Here is a 20,462-nt window from a genome sequence, read left to right on the forward strand (position 1 = left end):
TTTTCTGTTCCTTTGACCTATATGTTCTTCTGCAAGTGCCACGGTCTTGATTATTGTGAATATATAGTAAGTCTTGAAGTCTGGTAGACTGATTTCTCCTACTTTATTATTTTCCAAATTTATTTTAGCTATTCCAGTTCCTTTATCTTTTTATGTAAATTTTAGAATAATCTTCTTTGTATCTACAAAGGATTTCGAAGAGAGGGACATGAAACCCATGTGTTAATTTGAGGAGAATTGATATCTTTATTATATTGTGTCTTCCAATCCATGAACATGGTATCTCTCTCCTTGTTTTATAGGTCTTTGTTTTTTCTCGTTAGCATTTTGTGGTTTTCAGTATGGAAGTATTGTGTATGTTTTGTTAGATTAATAGTTAAGCGTACCATTATTTATTTATTTATTTTTTAATATATGAATTTTATTGTCAAATTGGTTTCCATACAACACCCAGTGCTCATCCCAAAAGGTGCCCTCCTCAATACCCATCACCCACCCTCCCCTCCCTCCCACCCCCCCATCAACCCTCAGTTTGTTCTCAGTTTTCAACAGTCTCTTAAGGCGTACCATTATTTAGAGTGATTATAAATGGTGTATTTTGTGTTCACAGACTTGTTACTAGTATTTAGAAATACAGTTGATTTTTTTTGTTTAAATTTTTTTAATGTTTTTATTTATTTTTGAAGGAGAGCAAGAGAGACAGAGCATGAGTGGGGGAGGAACAGAGAGAGAGGGAGACACAGAATTCGAAGCAGGCTCCAGGCTCCAAGCTGTCAGCACAGAGCCTGATGCAGGGCTCGAACCCATGAACCATAAGATGGTAACCTGAGCCAAAGTTGGATGCTTAACTGACTGAGCCACCCAGGTGCCCCCAGTTGATTTTTTTTTTTTTTTTAATGATGTATTCTACAACCTTGCTGAACTCATCTATTCTAGGAGTTTTTAGATTCCTTGGGATTTCTTACATAGATGAATATGTTGTCTGCAAAGAGGGGCAAATCTCATTTCTTATTTATTGATTTGTATACCTTTTATTTTATTTTCTCACTGCACTGATTAGAACTCCCAGGACTGTATTGAATAAGATTGGTGAGAGTGGACAGACTTGCCTTGTTTCTTAGGGAAAAATATTTAGTCTTTCACCATTAAGTATGATGTTAGCTGTACTTTTTTTTGTACAAGCTCTTTATCAAGTTGAGAGAGTTCCCCTCTGTAGATATTTTTCTAAGTTTTTATGATGAATGGGTGAGGAATTTTGCTAGTTGTGTTTTTGCAACAATTGATATGATTGTAATTTTTCCCCTTCACACTGGTAATATGGTGGATTACATTGATTAATTTTCACATACTGAACCAACTTTGCATGGAATAAACACCACTTGATCATTTTGTATTATCTTTTTATATATTGCCAACTACTATTTACTGTTTGGTTAACAGTTTTTATATTTACATTCATGTCTTTGTCTGATTTTGGTACCAATGTGTAGTGCTAGCTTCATAAAATCAGTTGGGGAGTGTTCCCTCCTCTCTATTTTCTAGAGTAGTTGTTTAGAATTTATATTAATTCCCTTACAAACATTTGGTAGACTTCTCCAGTGTAAACCATCTGGGCTTAGATTTTTTTTTTCAAATTTTGTAAATTGCAAGTTCATTTATCTTAATAATGTTTAAAGAGCTATTCATATTATCTGTTTTATATTAAGTGAATTGTGGTAGTTTGTGCTTTTTGAGGGAGTGGCCCACTTAGTCTGAGTTGTCAAATCAAAGTGGTTAGAAGTGTTCATAGTATTTCCTTATCCTTTTGCTGTCTGTAGTTGGTAGTGCTATTCCTGTTTCATTCCTGATATTGGTAATTAATGTCTTCTTGCTTTTTTTTTCTTATTTTTTCCCGTTTTGGATTTATTTCGCTCTTCTCTTGAATTGGAACTTAGATTATTGATTTGAGATTTTTCTTCTTCTAATGTATTTAATGTTATAAACTATACTACAGAACTGCTTTAGTTGTGTTCCACACTTTTTGATATATAGTTGACCCTTTAATGGCAAGAGTTTATTTAATTTATTATTATTTTTTAATGTTTATTTTTTGAGAGACAGAGACAGGGTGTGAGTGGGGTAGAGGCATGGAGAGAGAGGGAGACACAGAATTGGAAGCAGGCTCCAGGCTCTGAGTGGTCAGCATAGAGCCTGACACGGGGCTTGAACTCACGAACCGTGAGATCATAACCTGAGCCAAAGTTGGATGCCTGACCGACTGAGCCACCCAGGCACTCCTAACAACATGAGTTTAAACTGTGGGTCAACTTACATGGTTTTTTGTTTTTTTTTTCAGTAAATATATTGGAAAAATTTTTGGAGTTTTGTGACACTGTGAAAAAACTAGCAGACAAACTGTGTAGCCTAGAAATAACAACAACAACAAAAAATTAGAGGTATGTAACAAATGCATAAGATAATATGTAGATGCTAGTTTATCACTTACTAACATAAAATAAACACAAATCTTTTATAAAAAGTTAAAATTTATCAAAACTTATGCACACAAGTACTTCCAGACCATATGTGGCACCATTCCTAGTAAAAACTAAATAAACAAATATAAAGATATAAAGATGCAGTATTAAATCATTACTGCATAAAGTTAACTGTAGTACATATTGTACTACTGTAATAATTTTGTACCCACTTTGTTTCATATTATCTCACTCTTTGATGTCTAGCATTAGTAATGTGCATAACACATACAGTTTTGTATCGGGTAAGACAATATTGATGTAGGGATTGACAGTTCATCTTTAAAAACAGGTACTGTAAACTTACACTATCAAAAAATGCAGTTCAGTATTGTAAATGTTTTTTCCTTAGGATTTTCTTAATATTTTCTTTTCTCTAGGTTATTTTATTGTAAGACTACAACATCTATAAAACAGATAAGACGTTCGTTGATTTATGATATCTGTAAGGTTTTTGGTCAACTGTAGTCTGTTAGTAAAGTTTCTGGAGAGTCAAAAGTTACATGTGGATTTTCTACTGCCCGTAACCTGTTGGTGCCCATAACCTGTTGGTGCCCGTAACCTGTTGGTGCCCATAACCATAACATTTTTTGAGGGGCAACTGTACTGTATTTTAGATGTCATTCAGTTCAGTGTATTTTTATTTATTATTTTGTTTATTTTGGGGGGGGTAGGGGCAGAGAGAGAGAGGGAGACAGAGGATCTGAAGCAGGCTCTTTGCTGACAGCAGAGAGCCTAATGAGGGGTTCGAACCCTTGAACCAAAAGATCATGACCTGAGCTGAAGTCAGACGCATAACCATATTTTAAATTTCCCTTGAGACTTCTAAATAAACCCTGGGTCAAACAAGAAGTGTGTTACTTAGTTTCCAAGTAGTTGAAGATTTTTCCTTTTATTTTTCCCTTATGGAGTTTGGTTCTGTTGTTAGAAGATACTTTGTGATTTCGGTTATTTTAAATTTGTTGAGGTTTGCTTTGTGGTTCAGCATCTTTTTTTTTCTTTTTCTTTATTTTTTTAGTTTACATCCAAGTTAGCATATAGTGCGACAATGATTTCAGGAGTAGATTTTTTAATGCCCCTTACCCATTTAGCCCATCCCTCCTCCCACAGCCCCTCCAGTAACCCTCTGTTTGTTCTCCATATTTAAGAGTCTCTTATGTTTTTGTCTCCCTCCCTGTTTTTTATTATTTTTGTTTCCCTTCCCTTATGGTCATCTGTTTTGTATCTTAAAGTCCTCATATGAGTGAAGTCCTATGATATTTGTCTTTCTCTAATTTCGCTTGGCATGATACCCTCTAGTTCCATCCATGTAGTTGCAAATGGCAAGATTTCATTCATTTTAATTGTTGAGTAATAATCCATTGTGTGTGTGTGTGTGTGTGTGTGTATATATATATATATATATATCACATTTTCTTCATCCATCGATGGACATTTGGGCTCTTTCCATACTTTGGCTATTGTTGATAGTGCTGTTGTAAACATTGGGGTACATGTGCCCCTTTGAAACAGCATATCTGTGTCTTCTGGGTAAATAGTAGTGCAATTGCTGGGTCATAGGGTAGTTCTATTTTTAATTTTTTGAGGAACCTCCATACTGTTTTCCTGAGTGGATGCACCAGTTTGCATTACCACCAGCAGTGCAAAAGAGATCCTCTTTCTCCACATCCTCGCCAACATCCGTTGTTGCCTGAGTTGTTAATGTTAGTTAGTTAGGTGTGAGGTGGTATCCCAACATGGTTTTGATTTGTATTTCCCTAATGATGAGTGATGTTGAGCATCTTTTTGTCTATTAGCCATCTGGATGTCTTCTTTGGAGAAGTGTCTATTCATGTCTTTTGCCCATTTCTTCACTGGATGATTTGTTTTTTGGGTGTCGAGTTTGATAAGTTCTTTATAGATTTTGGATACTAACCCTTTATCTGATATGTCATTTGCAAATATCTTCTCCCATTCTGTTGGTTGTCTTTTAGTTTTCCTGATTGTTTCCTTCTCTGTGCAGAAGCTTTTTATTTTGATGAGGTCCCAATCGTTCAATTTTGCTTTTGTTTCCCTTGCCTTCAGAGACATGTTGAGTAAGAAGTTGCTGTGGCCAGGTCAAAGAGATTTTTGCTTGCTTTCTCCTCGAGGATTGTGATGGCTTTCTGTCTTACGTTTAGGTCTTTCATCCATTTTGAGTTTATTTTTGTGTATGATGTAAGAAAGTGGTCCAGGTTCATTTTTCTGTGTGTCGTTGTCCAGTTTTCCCAGCACCACTTGCTGAAGAGAGTGTCTTTTTTCCATTGGATATTCTTTCCTCTTTGTCAAAGATTAGTTGGCCATATGTTTGTGGGTCAGGATCTATCTTGATGTGTGGTCTGTATATTTCCATGAGTATTTGGAGAGAAGTATGTATTCTGGTGTTGATTGGTGGAGTGTTCTATAAATGTTGATTAGATTCTGTTGGTTGGTAGTGTTCTTGAGGTCTGTATCCTTCTGATTTCTGTGTAGTTGGTCAATCAGATGTTCAGGGAGGGATGTTGAAATCTCCAACTATGATTGAGGATTTGTCTAACTTTTTAGTTCTTTTAGTTTTTGCTTCATATATTTTTCACTTCTGTCAGTTGACACCTGCACATTTAGGATTGCTATGTCTTCTTGATGGCTTGACCGTTTTGTCATTCTATAATATGCTTTTCTGTCTCTGGTAAATGTCTTTGCTTTGAAGTTTGCTTTGTATAATATTAATGTAGCCATTTCTGCCTTCCTTTGGTTAATGTTTACATGATGTAATTTTTCACATTCTTTTACTTCCAGCCAGCCGTTATAGTTATATTTGAAGTGAGTTTTTTGTAGACATCATGTTTTTTAATTCACTGTGCTAATGTGTCTGAGTGTGTTTAGACTTTTCTATTTAATGATGTTGTAGATGTGTTAGGGCTTAAGTTTGTCATTTAATATTTTTGTTTTCTGTTTACCTTTTTCATTTTTCTGTTTTCTTTCGGTTACTTGAGCATATTTTAGAAATTCATTTTGATTTATCAGTTGTGTTTTGAACATATCTCTTTGTATACCTTTTTTGGTGTTTGCTGTAGGGTATTACAATCATACACATAACTTATTACAGCCTATTGTTCTCATCATTTTACCAGTTTTAGTGAACCATAGAAACCTTACCTCCTTCTATGTCCCTTTACCCTCCCCTGTTTATAATTGTCTAAAAATGTTTCCTGTATGTACAGTTAGAACCATATCAGACAGTTACAACTTTTGCTTCAATGTCAAACATAATTTAGAAAACTCAAGAGGACAAGGAAAGCGTATTGTATTTACCAATGTTTTTGCTTACTGTTTTCTTTTTTCTTTCCTGATATTTTAAAATTCCTTCTTTTATTATTTCCTTTCTGTTCAGAGGTCTTATTTTAGTTGAATTTGAAGGTATGTGTATGGGTGGCGTTCACTTAGTTTTTTTTTGTTGTTTTCATCTTAGAAGGTCTTGATTTTCCTCTCATGACTGAATGATGTTTTTACTGAGTATAGGATTCTGGGTTGACAGTCTTTTCTTTCAGCACTTGAATAATATTGGCTTACTTCCTTATGGTCTTCATGGTTTCTGATGAGAAATCACTGTCATTTGAGTTGTTTTTCTCCTGTGGGTAAGGTTTTGATTTTTTTCTGAATGTTTTCTTTGTCCTTAATCTTCAGAAGTTTAATTATGTTGTGACTTGGCATAGATTTCTTTGGGTTTATCTAATTTTGGGTTCACTAAATTTCTTAAACCTGTAAGTTTATGTCTCTTGCCATATTTCTTAAGGTACTTTTTCAGTTGTCCCTTGCCCCCTTTTTGGGACTCCAGTGACACATATGTTAAGTCTTTTGTTGTTTCATGGCTCTGCAAGGATCTCTTCATTTAGTTTTCAGTCTGTTTTCTTCCTGTTTTTAATATTGGATAATTTATATTCTTTCTCTTTTAGTTCAGTGATTATTTCCTCTGTCTCTACTATTCTGCTTTGAGTCCATCTAAGCTTTTTCATTCAGTTATTGTATCTTTCAGTTCTAAAGTTTCCATCTGGTTCTTATATCTTCTATTTCTTTGCTCTCAGATTTTGTTTGTGGAGACTTTCTAGTTTTTCATTTGTTTTGGGCATGTTCATAATTGCTCGTTGAAATATTTTTATCATGGCTGCTTTAAAATCTTTGCCAGATAATTCTAACAGCTTTTCATGTGGTCTCCACTCACACAGTGGGGATGACAGGTCCTGGAGGGTGAGGACTCATTCTCAGATGAAAGTGTTGGATCCCTCCTTGGCTGTCTGTGATCCCACCTTACTTGACGGTCTTAGTGTACCTCATTACATATTCCTGAGGGTGGAAGTGTAGTCTACCCACTCAGGCTTTGTTGTCATGGGTGGGGTGGGGTCATGGTCTTTTGTATGGTGTTTAGTTACAGTAGTGCAGTTATTGTCTAAAAGTTTTCTCTGTTGCTAGACTACCCCTTCCTGGTCTTTGGCTAAAGAGAAGAAGTTGGGGCCTTTTCTGGTTTGATCTGTTCGTGTTTGCAGGTAGCCAGCATTTTAGCTCCAAATGTGAGATAGATAGGTGAAGACCAAAGAAAACCCAGGGAATTCACCACTTTCATGTGTAAGCATTTTCAGTTGTACTTAGTGGGAGGAATGAGGAAAAAGTACATCTGCTCCATCTTCTCAAAAGTGGAACACCCTGTCGTTCTTTAGTAGTTAGTTCTCCAGTAACAGACTAATAGTCTGTCATTCAGAGACTTTTCAGTCTGCACACAATCTTAGCTTTTCTTCCCATATCTAACTATCCCTATTTGTCTCCATCACACTGAACTTCCTCCTTTGTTCTAGACAGATTCTACACTTGTACTGTCTTTATATCATGGCCTTGATCAGTTTGTTCTGCCTGAAATACCCCAATTCTTCATCTCAAAGTATATTTCCTATCATCTTATAACTTGCAAGCTGTTAGTTGATGACTGCATCATCAACTATTTTGGAGAATTTGAAGCTAGAATTACTGTAAAATGTCAAAATAATATGTTTGTACTATAGGAGCCCCATACTCTTTCTAAAATAAGGTAATCACCATAATTTTAATTGTTAAAATATCTGCATCACCAACAAATGATAGTGGAGGACCTCCTTTTTGGTAAGTATAGATTTAAGTGTTTTCATACTGCTAGATGATTTATTTTTTTTAATTTTCATTTTTTATACTGCTAGATAACTTAAAGAGTAAATTAGTTGAATGACTGTTCTTTAAGAACAAAATGTTGTTAGTGCTAAATGATATCTTAATATTTTATTCTGTGTTAATAATTATAGAGACCTGGCTAATGGTTTTGAATCCTAGTAGCACATTATGGTCATTGGGGAGCTTTGAAACAGTTCCTATGCCAGATCCAAATCCCAGATCTTCTGATCCACTTGGCCTGGACTGGATATTTTTTAAAAGCTCTCCAAGTGATTCTAATATGTAGCCAGATTGAGAACCACTAGTTTAGAATGATGCTATCAAAAAATACAAGTGAGCACTAGTGGTTTCTGTCACTTTTAAGGTTCTGTTCTGGAATGCTTCCAGCTGTGCAGCTTTGAACTTTTGTCTTTCATAGTTTTTACCTTAGCAGACTTGTAAAAACCCTATTGTACCTGGTACAAATGACTCACTTGTGTGATTGTATTATGAAGCATTACATGAAATCTGATCTGATTTGCAAAGAGAAGACATTTTATGGAAAATGTATTTTGTAAGTAACTTAAAATTTCCAAGTCTATTTTAATTCTCTCTTGATCTTATTTTTTATAATATGGTTGTGAGAACACTGCGGATTATATGGCATTCTATTGTATAGTCCATTTAAACTAGGGTTTTGTTAAATTATAGTATTAATCTTTGAGTATTTACTTTTTGTTAAGCGCTGAGAGAGAACATAATAAAATATAGTACTTCAGCTAGGTGTAAACAAGGAATTTACTATTAGAGCAGAGAAATCAGACATTGGCAGTGATTAGTAAATATGGCACTCTTGAATGTCCTATGATAAAATTGGTAGACATTTGGCATCTAAGTAGTTGTGTATTTAACTTAAGAGGTTGACAGGACTTTAAGTTTCAATAAGAAAAGCAGTTAGGGCTAAAGGGAAAAGGCAAGTTAGAGAAAGAGGAAAGTAAAAAGAGGTCAATTAATAGAGAACATTAGAGAAAAAAATAGGATCAAAGCAAGAATTCAATTAACTCTGGTGACAACAAAGCCTTTTCTCTGAGGAAGAAGAAATTAGGTGCTCCATTTCTTTATTTTAGGGACACATACTCAGTTTGCTTTGTTACCTATGACCTTTATAAAATACACAAAGAATTATAAGATGACACGGACTTTTTTCTGCAGTTAGTATTTAGTAATAAACTAGTTTTGTATAGAAACTGGCATGGCTATGAGGGAACTATTTGAAAAGAGCTGTACTTTATATGAAGAAAACTTTAATGCATGGGCGCTTGGGTGACTCAGTTAAGCGTCCGACTTTGGCCCAGGTCATCATCTCATGGCTCATCAGTTTGAGCCCTGCATTGGACTCTGTGCTGACAGTTCAGAGCCTGGAGCCTGCTTCAGATTCTGTGTCTCCTCCTTTCTCTGCCTTCCCCCACTCGTGCTCTGTCTCTCTCTCTCTCTCTCAAAAATAAATAAACTTTAAAAAAAAACTTTTTTTAAAAAAGAAAACTTTAATGCATTATAGTAAGAAAGTTATTGGATTATTGTCAAGTTACTTGTTAAATTTTCTGATTTTTTAAATGGATAGTGTATGCTATAAGTATAATGCTTTTTTTAATATATATATATTTTTTGGAATATAAAAATTTTTATGGAATTTAATTCATGATCAAGACTTTGAAGGGAATTTCATTCATGGTCATAGAACTTTCAAGAGAAGGCATTAGTTTTCAGTACAGCAACCATTTTCTAAGGGTGTATTAGTGCCATTATACTTAACTATCGTTTCAGAATTTGTTGCCACAGTTGTAGCTCTGTCCTTCTGGTAGGCAATAAAGCTATTAAGCCCTGTGGATTCTTGTCTGTGGTGAACAGTGGTAGGGGAAGTCTTTGTGCTCCCAGACCTTGAGGGGAAATCTTGAAGTACCCTTCATGCTACTGAAAATAGGCCTTTTGCCATATAAGGTACATAGGTCTGATTATCAGGGCTTATTCTGAAAAATAATCTTTCTTTATTCTAAGGAAAATCAGTCATTTTGAAAATTCCCACTTAAAATATCTCCAGATGAATTCAGCCATTTCTCTTAAATTCATGGAGTCCCTTCTATGCTTCACACACTGTACTTGTCACTTGTAGGGAGAGGGCAGACGTATAGTGGAAATTAAAACTGACACAATCCTGAATTTCTGGAGCATACGCTTTTAATGATAGATGCTAAATTTTATGCTTGGAAATATATTTAGGCTATGATAGAAACATGTAGGAGGGGCCAGGTAAGTGAGGGTCAGATCATGCTTGGTCCCCAAAATGCTAAGACAAAGTGATCATCAGAAAAACCAGAAGGACAAGGTATCAAAGACATCAACAGTCCTAATTTCTGTAGTTAGGATTTTGCATATTTGTATGTGACAGCATTTTTTTCATGGAAGCTTTAACATGGATTATTGTCATTGATAATTTGAGGATCTCTTAAAATTAGTTTCACTTATCCCTGTAATGAGTATACTAGAAGGGGGTGCAAGTGTATCATTATAATATTTTTCTTTAAGGTTTTTCTTCTTGATGTTTATTTACTTATAGAACATGCATGCACAAGCAGGGGGAGGGGCAGAGAGAGAGGGAAAGAGAATCCCAAGCGGGTTCCACACTGTTAGCACAGAACCTGACATGGTGCTCCATTCCACAAACCGAGAGATCATGACCTGAGATGCAATCAAGAGTTGGACCTTAACCGACTGAACCCCCAGGTATCCCAAGGACCCTTATTTGTTGGGTAATTCAACAAATAAGAATAAGTTAGTCTTTTCTGTCGGTGAGTTCCCATTCACCTTAGAATGTGAGATAGTTGTACTGTGTAATAAGTATAATAAGAGAAGGTGTAAGATAAAATCATAGCATGAAGGAAGGAGAGAATAGTTACTCATCCTCACATTGAGTGTTGTGTCAGGGAAGCTTTCACAGACAAGGTGAAGCTTAAGTTTTAAAGAATAAATAGGAATTTCTGTAGACAGAAGGGGATTTCAACAGAGAAAACCGCATATGCCAGAGCATCAACAATGAAATACCATTGCAAGTTCAGAGAACTGCACTCGGTTTCTTGACGGTGAGGAGGATGTGAGGTAGAAAGAGTCAGGGGCATGATCTGGAAAAGACTTAAATCTGGCAGAAGAGTTGGCTGTGGAGGACTGTTCAAAATTTTAGAGTAGAGTAGTGAGGTGGTTAATTTTGCAAGTGTGAAAGAGGAGATTCTGGAATTGGGAATCTTTCAGACGTTATACAGTAATTGAGGCAATAGTGCTGTTGAAGAGAAGAGGATAGGGTTGGCAGGTTATATGGCCATTTGTAGAGAGGTTATAGGAAAAGAATAACTTGAAGGTCTACCCTTGGTTTTTAGCTTTGGCCTTTATTATAATGTGTATGTGGGTGCACACCTTGGGGAATGATGTAGGAAGGCTTATTATCAAATATTTAATTTTACCCAACTTTTATATTTTGAAATAACTTCAGACTTACAGAAAAATTTCAAAAATAATTCAAAGAATTCTATTTACTCTTCAACTCAGATTCCTCAAATGTTAGCTTTTTAACATGTTTGTTTATTTACTTTTGAGAGTGAGTGCACACATGTGCATGCATGTATGTGAGAGAATGGAGAAGGGGCAGAGAGAGATGGAGAATACTAAGCAGTCTCCGTGCCATCAACACAGAGCCCAACACAGGGCTTGATCTCACGACAGTAAGATCATGACATGATCTGAGCTGAAATCAAGAGTTGGAAGCCCAACCAACTGAGCCACCCCACGTTTGCTTTTTATAAAGCAGTTGAATACACAGTTTTTCTGAGCCATTTGAGAGCAATTGAAGACATTGTGTCCTTTTGTCCCTAAATAATATTCAGGTTGCATTTCCCAAAAACGAAGCCTATTTTTTTCTTTTTAATGTTAGTTTATTTTAGAGCAAGAGGGAGAGGCAGAGCGTGAGCAGGAGAGGGGTAGAGAGAGAGAGAGAGAGAGACAGAGAGATGTAGAATCTGAAGCAGGCTCCAGGCTCTGAGCTGTCAGCACAGAGCCCAATGTGGGGCTCGAATGCACAAGCTGTGAGATCATGACCTGAGCCGAGGTCAGACACTTAATCGACTGAGCCACCCAGATGCTCTAGGATATTTTCTTATGTAACCACAGTATAGTGATCAAATCAGGAAGTTAACATTGATACAGCATTGATTTTATTCAGATTTGCTGAATTTTAGAGGGTGCCTGGGGAGCTCAGTTGGTTGAGCATCTGACTCTTGATTTAGGCTCAGGTCATGATCCTAGGGTCGTGTGTTTGAGTTCCATGTTGTGCTGTGGCTCTGTGCTGACAGCATGGAACCTGCTTGGGATTGTTTGTCCTGTCCCTGTCTGTCTCCCTCCACCCCTCTCCTCTGCTTGCATGCTTTCTCTCTAAAAATAGATACATTTTAAAAATTCAAATTTGCTGAATTTGATAATGTCCTTTTGAGTGAATGATAAACTACCCTTCCCTCCCCCCACCCCGTGCATAGGGTCCAGTCTAGGATTGTGTATTTTCATTTGTCATACCTTTTTAATCTTCTTCTTTGGTCTGCTTTGTGTTTCACAATAGGACATTTTTTAAATATATATATATATAATTTTATAAAGTTTATTTTGAGACAGAGTGTGCATGGGGGAGGGGCAGAGAGAGAGAGAGAGAGACACTATCCCAAGCAAGCTCCTTGCTGTCAGTGTAGAGACCAACATGGGGCTCAAACTCACGAACCATGAGACTGACCTGAGCTGAAACTGAGTCAGACGCTTACCCAACTGAGCCATCCAGGCGCCCCCATGAGAGGACATTTTCGAAGAATACATGTCCACTGTTTTGTAGAAATATTGTCCCTTTTTTTTTTTTTAATTTCCTCTTGATTAAATTTAGTTTGTACACTTTTGGCCAGAATACTCCAGAAGTATATCCATATATTATATCTGGAGGCCCATGCTATTGTTCTATTACTAGTGATGTAAATTCTTATTAGTTGGTTATGGTGGCATCCTCTAGGTTTCCCTACTGTAAACTTACTTTTTTTTGCATTTGTAGTTAATAAATATCTTTAAGGGAGATACTTTGAGAATTTCTAAATATTTTATTTCTCATAACTTTTTTACCCATGAATTTCACCATACAATGATAATTCTTACCTGTATTATTCTTTGTCTGACACGTACCCATACATTTTTGAGCACTTTATATTCTGACAATAAGATGTTCCAGAGTCATCTTATATTTTCTTTACCTCGTCTTGGAATCTGCCATTTTTTTCAAGGAGTCCTGATTATTTTTAGTGGGAACAGTATTCAGAAGTCAAGGTTCAGAGGCACCTTGGTGGCTTAGTTGGTTAAGCATCCGACTTGGGCTCAGGTCATGATCTCAGAGTTTGTGAGTTTGAGTCCGCTCTCAGGCTCTGTTCTGATTGTGTGGAGCCTGCTTGGGATTCTCATGCTCTTTTCTGTCTCTGCTCCTGCCAATCTCTCACTTTCTCTCTCTATCTCTCTCAAAATAAATAAACTTAAAAAAAAAAAAAAATCAAGATCTAGGCATCTGTGCTCATTGCTCCTGAGATTTTGTTGATCTTTAGGCGTTTGTATTAGGATTCTCCAGAGAAACAAAACCAATAGGATATATGCATAAGGAGATTTATCATAAGAAATTGGCTCATGTGACTGTGGAGGCTTCAGGTCAGTCTGCATGGTAGGGTGGCAGGCTGCTGAGACTGAGGGAGAACCGATGATCCAGTTCAAAAGCTATCAGGCAGGAAGAACTGATGTTGCAGATTTCGTTTGAAGGCAGTCTGTTAGGGAATTCTCTCCCATTGGGGAAGGGTCAGTCTGTTTGTTTTATTCAGGCCTTCAGGTGATTAGGTGAGGCTCACCCACAAGATGGAGGGCAGTATACTTTACCAATTAAAATGTTAATTTCATCAAAAACTCTTGTAGGAACATTCAAAATAATATTAATTAAATATCTGGGCACTCTGTGGCCTAGTCACATTGACACATAAAATTAATCAGAAAATTCTCAGTGGACAGAGCTATGTAACATATACACATACCTCTATATCTAAATGTTTTAAAGTTTTCTGAGTATATATTAATGTTTCCTATTCCAGCTATCATTATGGGGTTCATTTTAGCTTCCTTCCCACCTTCCATATTTGTAACTTCCTTTGACAGTGAGAAGTCTGGCTCTCATTATTCAGTTTACTTACTTATTTGCTCAATCTTAGAATACACAGAAAGTAATTAAGAATTGCTAATTCTTAACACTGTAAAACCAAACAAACTCATTTATTGGAGTTCAGTATTTATTTACAGTTTTGTTTACAGCCTTAGAGTATATGGTAAAACTATTTTGTTCAAAAGTTATTTGGGTTATTTCTCCCCTCACACTGCCCCATTTAGTGCAGTATGTTTGTCATTTGAAATGCCATTAAGATATTTCTTTCCATTTGATTTCAATTATGGGATTTATTTTCCTCTCATCCTTTTAATATTGTTATATTTCTTTGAGTATGTGAAACATTAGCATGGTTCCAAAAGTCAGAACTGCACAGAATCATCTCTTTTCCTTTTCCAGCTTCCTATGCTTTGCACCCATTCTCCCCTACTTTCTGTAGGCAGTTACTCTACTTTATCACCTATTTTGTTTCTCTTTGCACAGAATGAACAGATAAATGTATATATTTTTTATTTTTTAATACACAAAAAGTAACCCAGTACAGACATTGTTTTGCACTAGTTTTTTCATGTAACAGTGTATACTGGATATCCATGTTATTTTATGGAGGTCCTCTTCATTCTTTTTTAGAAGAATTGTGTGGATATACTCATTCTTTTTTTTAAATTGTTTTTAATGTTTATTTCCGAGAGAGAGACAGAGTGTGAGCAGGATAGGGTCAGAGAGAAGAGGGAGACTCAGAATCTGAAGCAGGCTCCAGGCTCAGAGCTGTCAGCACAGAGCCTGATGTGGGGCTTGAACTCACAAACCAGGAGATCATGACCTGAGCTTAACCGACTGAGCCCCCCAGGTGCCCCACTCATTCTTTATTAAACTTCTCAATTTCTCTGGACATGCAGGTTGTTTGCAGTTGTATTTTCCAATTTGTATGTACTATAATGAATAATCTTGTGTAACGTGTATGGGTTCCTGGGTAGCTCAAACGTTCAAGCATCTCGATTTCAGCTCGGGTCATGATCTTGCAGGTCATGGGTTCCAGTCCTGTGCTGGGATCTGTGCTGAGAGCACAGAGCCTGCTTATAATTCTGTCCCTCTCTCTCCTCCTCTTACCATGCACACTCTCTCTCCCTCTCTCAAAATAAATACATAAACTTAAAAAAAAAAATAAAGTTTTTTGATAGCCTTGTACTAGAAGGACGGGTTGGTCAGAAATAATATCCTTGGTTCACACATTCCATGTTTCCGGTGTGGTCTTGCAGTATATATTGTTTTTGAGAAGTCTGTTACCAGCCTTATTTTCTTTGTCCTAAGTTATGTGATCCTTTTGCTTGGAATCCCTGGTTTTATTTTTCCTTTTATTTTTAAAGTCTAATAGTTTTACTGGGATTTGTCTTAGAGTTTATTATAGTAGGTCAATTTTCCCTGCCATCTAGTGGATCCTTTTCGTATGTAAAATTGGGTCTTGTTTCTGAAGTTTTTTTGGATTATAGTTTTAAACATCAGTTCCATTCTAACGTTTTGGTTTTTTTTTTTTTCTTCAGGGGCTTCATGTATGCACAATTATATCTTATTTGTCTTCCATTTCAAAACTTTCTATTTTTACTTCATTGTCTCATTTTTATTCTTTTGCTTTCAGTCAGTGTATTTCATTAAATTTTTACTTGATTTGGGGGCACCTGTGTGCCTCAGTCAGTCAGGCCCTGTACTGATAGCACAGAGCCTGCTTTGGATTCTCTCCCTCTTCTCAAAATAAATAAACTTAAACAAGAAATTTTTTATTTGAATTTATTGTTGAGCACCTTGTAATTTCATCTTCAGTTCTGATGTGATTTTTTTCTTCTATTTCTTACCTGGGTTTAGTCACCTCTTTTTTCATTTTATTTTGCTTTTGTCCATTTTTTTTGTTTGGTTTTTTTTTTTTTTTGGTTCCAACTGCCTGTTTAAAGAGATAACAATTCAGTTTGGAGTGTTTATTAAAAGTTTTCTGCTTTGTTGTTTTTTGGGGGGTACTTTCCATCAGCTTAATTGTTCTGATTTTATATTTACAGTAGTTTCACGTAGATGAAGATTGCTTATGCCTCTGCATTTCTATGAGCAAGGCTGATGTTTTAGGGGGGTTTTATAAGAATGCTAATTCAAGATACCCTCTGTCACTGTAGGAAAATATGGTTTGTTAGATGTCTTTATAAAATAATTCTTGTAGGAGAGAGGGTTATGTGTCTCTCAGTTTGCCTCAGTGGTAGATATGTGGCGATTGCTGGGAGGTGGGAGAATCAGTCCTAGGAAAGGGTTCTGGATGGGTGATACAGGGGTCCCTGTAAGCACTGAAGCTAATGTAATGAGCTTAAGCTAAAGGGGAGATTCTGGCATATCACCCTACACAGAACTGTAGCTAGGTCCTCTTGAGGTAAGAAGTAAAGCAACTTGTTGAAGGTCACAGCTCACAAGGGACATAGTTCGGATATGTCCCTTGTCAGTCTGACTCTAGTCTTAATCATGACACCCTGCTGCCTCTGCTTGTTTTCAGGAGCTCCACAAGCGGTATTGAAGTCATTAAAAACAGGAAGTGCTGCTTTGATGCCGCCTATTTTAATGGTATGCTTTGTATTAGAAGCCCTGGTCACTTCAAGAAAGCCCTTTTAAACTTAAATCATTTTTTAACAATTTCTTTCTTTCTTTCTTTCTTTCTTTCTTTCTTTCCTTCTTTTTCTTTCTTTCTTTCTTTCTTTCTTTCTAAGATATTTTATTTTATTTTAAATGTTTACTTTTGAGAGAGTGAGAGCAGGGGAAGGGCAGAAAGGGGGTGGGCAGAGGATTTGAAGCAGGCTGTGTGCTGACAGCAGAGAGCCTGATGTGGGACTGGAACTCACAAACTATGAGATGATGACCTGAGTGAAGTCGATGCTTAACCGATTGAGCCACCCAGGCACCCCACCATCATTTCTCATTTAAAAAATTTCAGTGTTTGCACGTTGTGTGTTACTACGAAAAATGTTCGTAATTGCTGTTGCCGTAAACCTCACATCTAGAGCACAGTATTAATTAGTTGATGGCAGAAGTTATATTGCCTCAATTATTAGAAATACTTGCTAGCAAAAACTTTTTTTTTTTTTTTTTTTTGAATGTGTAGAGGAATCCCAGAGTTTCCTTTATGGTTCTTTTGTGATTTTTCCAGATCAGATAATCAGCCAGTGAGAGATGGGTGCTAGATTCAGGAGCCGTCTAAATAGCACAAGAGGGGTGCCTGGATGGCTCAGTTGGTTAAGCATCTGGCTCTTGATTTTGGCTCAGGTCCTGAACTCACGGTTCATGGGTTCCAGCCCTGTGTTGTGCTCTGGGCTGAGAGGGTGGAACCTTCTTGGGATTCCGTGCACCCCCCCCCGCCCCTCCCCCCCTCCCCCCCCCCCCCAATAAATAAATAAGAACTTTTTCTAAAATTTTTTTTTTAACGTATATTTATTATTGAGAGACAGAGAGACACAGCATGAGCAGGGGAGGGGCAGAGAGAGGAGGAGACACAGAATCCGAAGCAGGCTCCAGGCTCTGAGCCGCCAGCACAGAGTCCAACGTGGGGCTCGAACTCACAAACTATGAGATCATGACCTGAGCCAAAGTCAACGCTTAACCAACTGAGCCACCCAGGCGCCCCAATAAATAAAAACTTTTGAAAAAATAAATATTGCAGGAAAGAACTACAAACTGGAAAGTATTGATAGATACTAAAGTGAGAAAGTGAGGTGGAAGAGGGGATGATGGTGAATACTGTAATAAAAGTGATGATAGAATTTCAGAAAATGGAAAAATGTTCATATTATATACAGTGGCTTTTTCCAAATGTTCATGAAAACTCACTTAGGCTGTAAGGATAGTAAAGTTAAATAAGCCACTTCTAAAAGCCAGAGGTTATACAGTGGGTTGTAGCATAAAGCAGGCTTTATACAGTGCTTCTTTTCATTCATGATCTTGATGGGCCAGGTCCCAAGATGTTTCAGTAAAGGTTCCTGAACTATGTAATTTAATATTCTGCTCAAAGTAAATGCATGCTCTATTCATAGTGCTTTGTCAAGTTAAAATTATTTAAGCTTGTTTTCTCCTGTTTCCTAATTGTTGTGCCCAGTGACTCTGAAATGAGAAAACTGTGATGGGATCATAAGAAGGGAGTTAATTCAGCAAATAATGTGCGTTGGTCATGTGCCAGATATTGTCCTGGACAGACGCACGCATTCATTCAAACACATTCAGATCTAACACCTACTTTTGATTTCAGACATAACCTTTTTGGTTTTATTGACTATAGCTAAAATAAATTGTTACTAAATTTGGAACTGTGCTCTTAAGTGTTGAAACGTGTGACATGCAGAACATTTGGACTTTTGTGGGCTAATCCATATAATATTTAATTGATTCTTCTCCTAGGAGATCTGCCTGGTCTCTGACCAACCACTGCTGTTGACATGTTACAGTGAGTGCCTATTGTGGACGTACGCTTTTGCTTTTCTTAGTAATTTAATTAAAAATAGTATAATATGGTCATGGTGATAGAGTGAGAGGGAGACTGCTGAGGAAATGACCCCAGTCATAAGGTATGAAAGACCTGAAGAGACAGGGAACAAAAGTTTTGCCTGCCTGCCTGCTTCTTTTTATCTCCTGGTTTCTGCGTTTTGACAGAATTGATCTCTTCCTTCTCAGCAGTTTTACATGAGGACCAAATACTCAGATCTTTCTCCATAAAGGTTTTAGAATATGATGGTGACTATGTGAATATTTAAAAATTATATGTAGTCTACTTCTTGTGTCTTCTTGATTTTGAAATAAAATATTGCTAAGTGCAACAGAATTTTAAAGGATTGTGGCTTCCTCTTTTTCCGGATTGGCATGTTTAAGATTGAGTGTTCTTAATCTTATCAGAAATTTTTGATCATACAAAAACAGAATAGTAAAACGAGCCACTATTTACATATTGTCTACTTTCAACAATTAACACGTTGCCAAGTCTGTTCTATGTATATCCCTCCCCTGCCCCATTATTGACTCAGATTCCAGACAAATTCTATTTGCAAATATTAAAAGTCAGTGTTACTAGACAATAGGAGACTCCCCTAACAACGTTCATGTCATTAAATTTTAAAAATGAACAATCTGTTCAAGAACTGTTAAAGATTTTATTCATTTTATAATAAAAGTTACTACATTAAACAAGAGCATGGGAACTAATGTATTTAGGCCTTGGGCCCAGCCTTGGGTTTAAATTCTAGTTTTGCTGTTTATGAACTACATGACTTTGGGCAGGGTGACCTCTCTTCATCTCACTAAGTCTCAGTTTATTCAGCTGTTAAGTGGTGACAACACTAATTCTAATAGTATTGTTGTGAGTTCTAAATGAAGCAGCAAACACAAAGTGATTATATATTGCCTTATAGAACATTTTCAGCACTGTTAGTCATTTTTTTTTTTTTAAGTTTATTTATTTAGAGAGAGAGCGTGCACACACGTGAGCAGGGGATGGGGAGAGAGTGAATCACAAGCAGGCTCTGTGCTGTCAGTGTCAAACCCAGGACCGTGGGATCTTGACCTGAGCTGAAATCAACAATTGGACGCATACAAGACTGAGCCACCCAGGTGCTCCAGAATTGTACATCATTTTTATCCAGATTTCCCCAATCTACAAAATAGACAATTCTATTTACTTTTTTAAATTATTTTTTGGCAGTTTTATTGAGGTAAAATTTACATGCCATAGAATTCACCCATTTTAAGTGTATAATTCAGTGATTTTTAGTAGATTTGCAGGGACTATCACCATAATTTGATCTTATAACACTTTCATCACCCCAGAAAAGAATCCTTACACCCATTACCAGTCATTTCCCACACCTACTCCAGCCCTGGGCAACCATTAACTTACTTTCTGTCTCTATGAATTTGCCAATTTTGGATATTTAATATAAGTGGAATCCTGTAACATGTGACCTTTTGTGTCTGGCTTCTGTCACTTAGTATGTTTTAAGGTTCACTGATGTTATACCATGTATCAATACTTCACTCCTTTTTCTTGCCAGGTAGTATTCTATTACATGGATAATACCACATTTTGTTTATCCATTCAGAATTGATGGACATTGAGAGTGTGTGAGAGTGGGGGGGGGGGGGGGGGGAGAGAGGGAGAGAGAGAGAGAGAGAGAGAGAGAGAGAGAGAGAATGAATATCTTAAGCAGGCGCTCCATGCTCAGTGCATGGGGCTTTATCCCACGACCCTGGGATCATGACTTGAGTGGAAATCTAGAGTCAGACATTCAACCAACTGAGCCACCCAGGCGCCCGATTTGTGTGTTTTTAATTTATATTTTATTATATGATAAAATAATACGGTGGAGAGAAGCACTGTGCAAGGTTTTAGGGTTTCCTGAAGCTGGGTTTAATGTTATTTGCCATGTAGCCTTAGGAGGGTAAATATATGTCCTCTAGATCTCAGTTTCTGTTTTAGGTTTGATGTTTGTGTCCCCCCC

The 20,462-nt window shown here is 36.8% G+C and overlaps 1 protein-coding gene across 3 annotated transcripts in view; it reads left to right on the forward strand.

Moving 5' to 3' along the window:
* Positions 1–20,462, forward strand: part of SESTD1 (SEC14 and spectrin domain containing 1) — a 151,372-nt gene that overhangs the window by 16,285 nt on the left and 114,625 nt on the right. Inside the window, exon 1 of one of the 3 annotated variants that reach the window (XM_049615427.1) lies at positions 16,102–16,551. The exons of the other annotated variants lie outside the window; for them this stretch is intronic. The gene's annotated coding sequence lies outside the window, so the exon portion shown is untranslated. Of the gene's footprint in view, positions 1–16,101; positions 16,552–20,462 lie in introns of those variants that run through there. 3 annotated transcript variants of the gene reach the window in all.

This window comes from Panthera uncia, assembly GCF_023721935.1.
Source record: "Panthera uncia isolate 11264 chromosome C1 unlocalized genomic scaffold, Puncia_PCG_1.0 HiC_scaffold_3, whole genome shotgun sequence".
Lineage (NCBI taxonomy): Eukaryota > Metazoa > Chordata > Mammalia > Carnivora > Felidae > Panthera > Panthera uncia.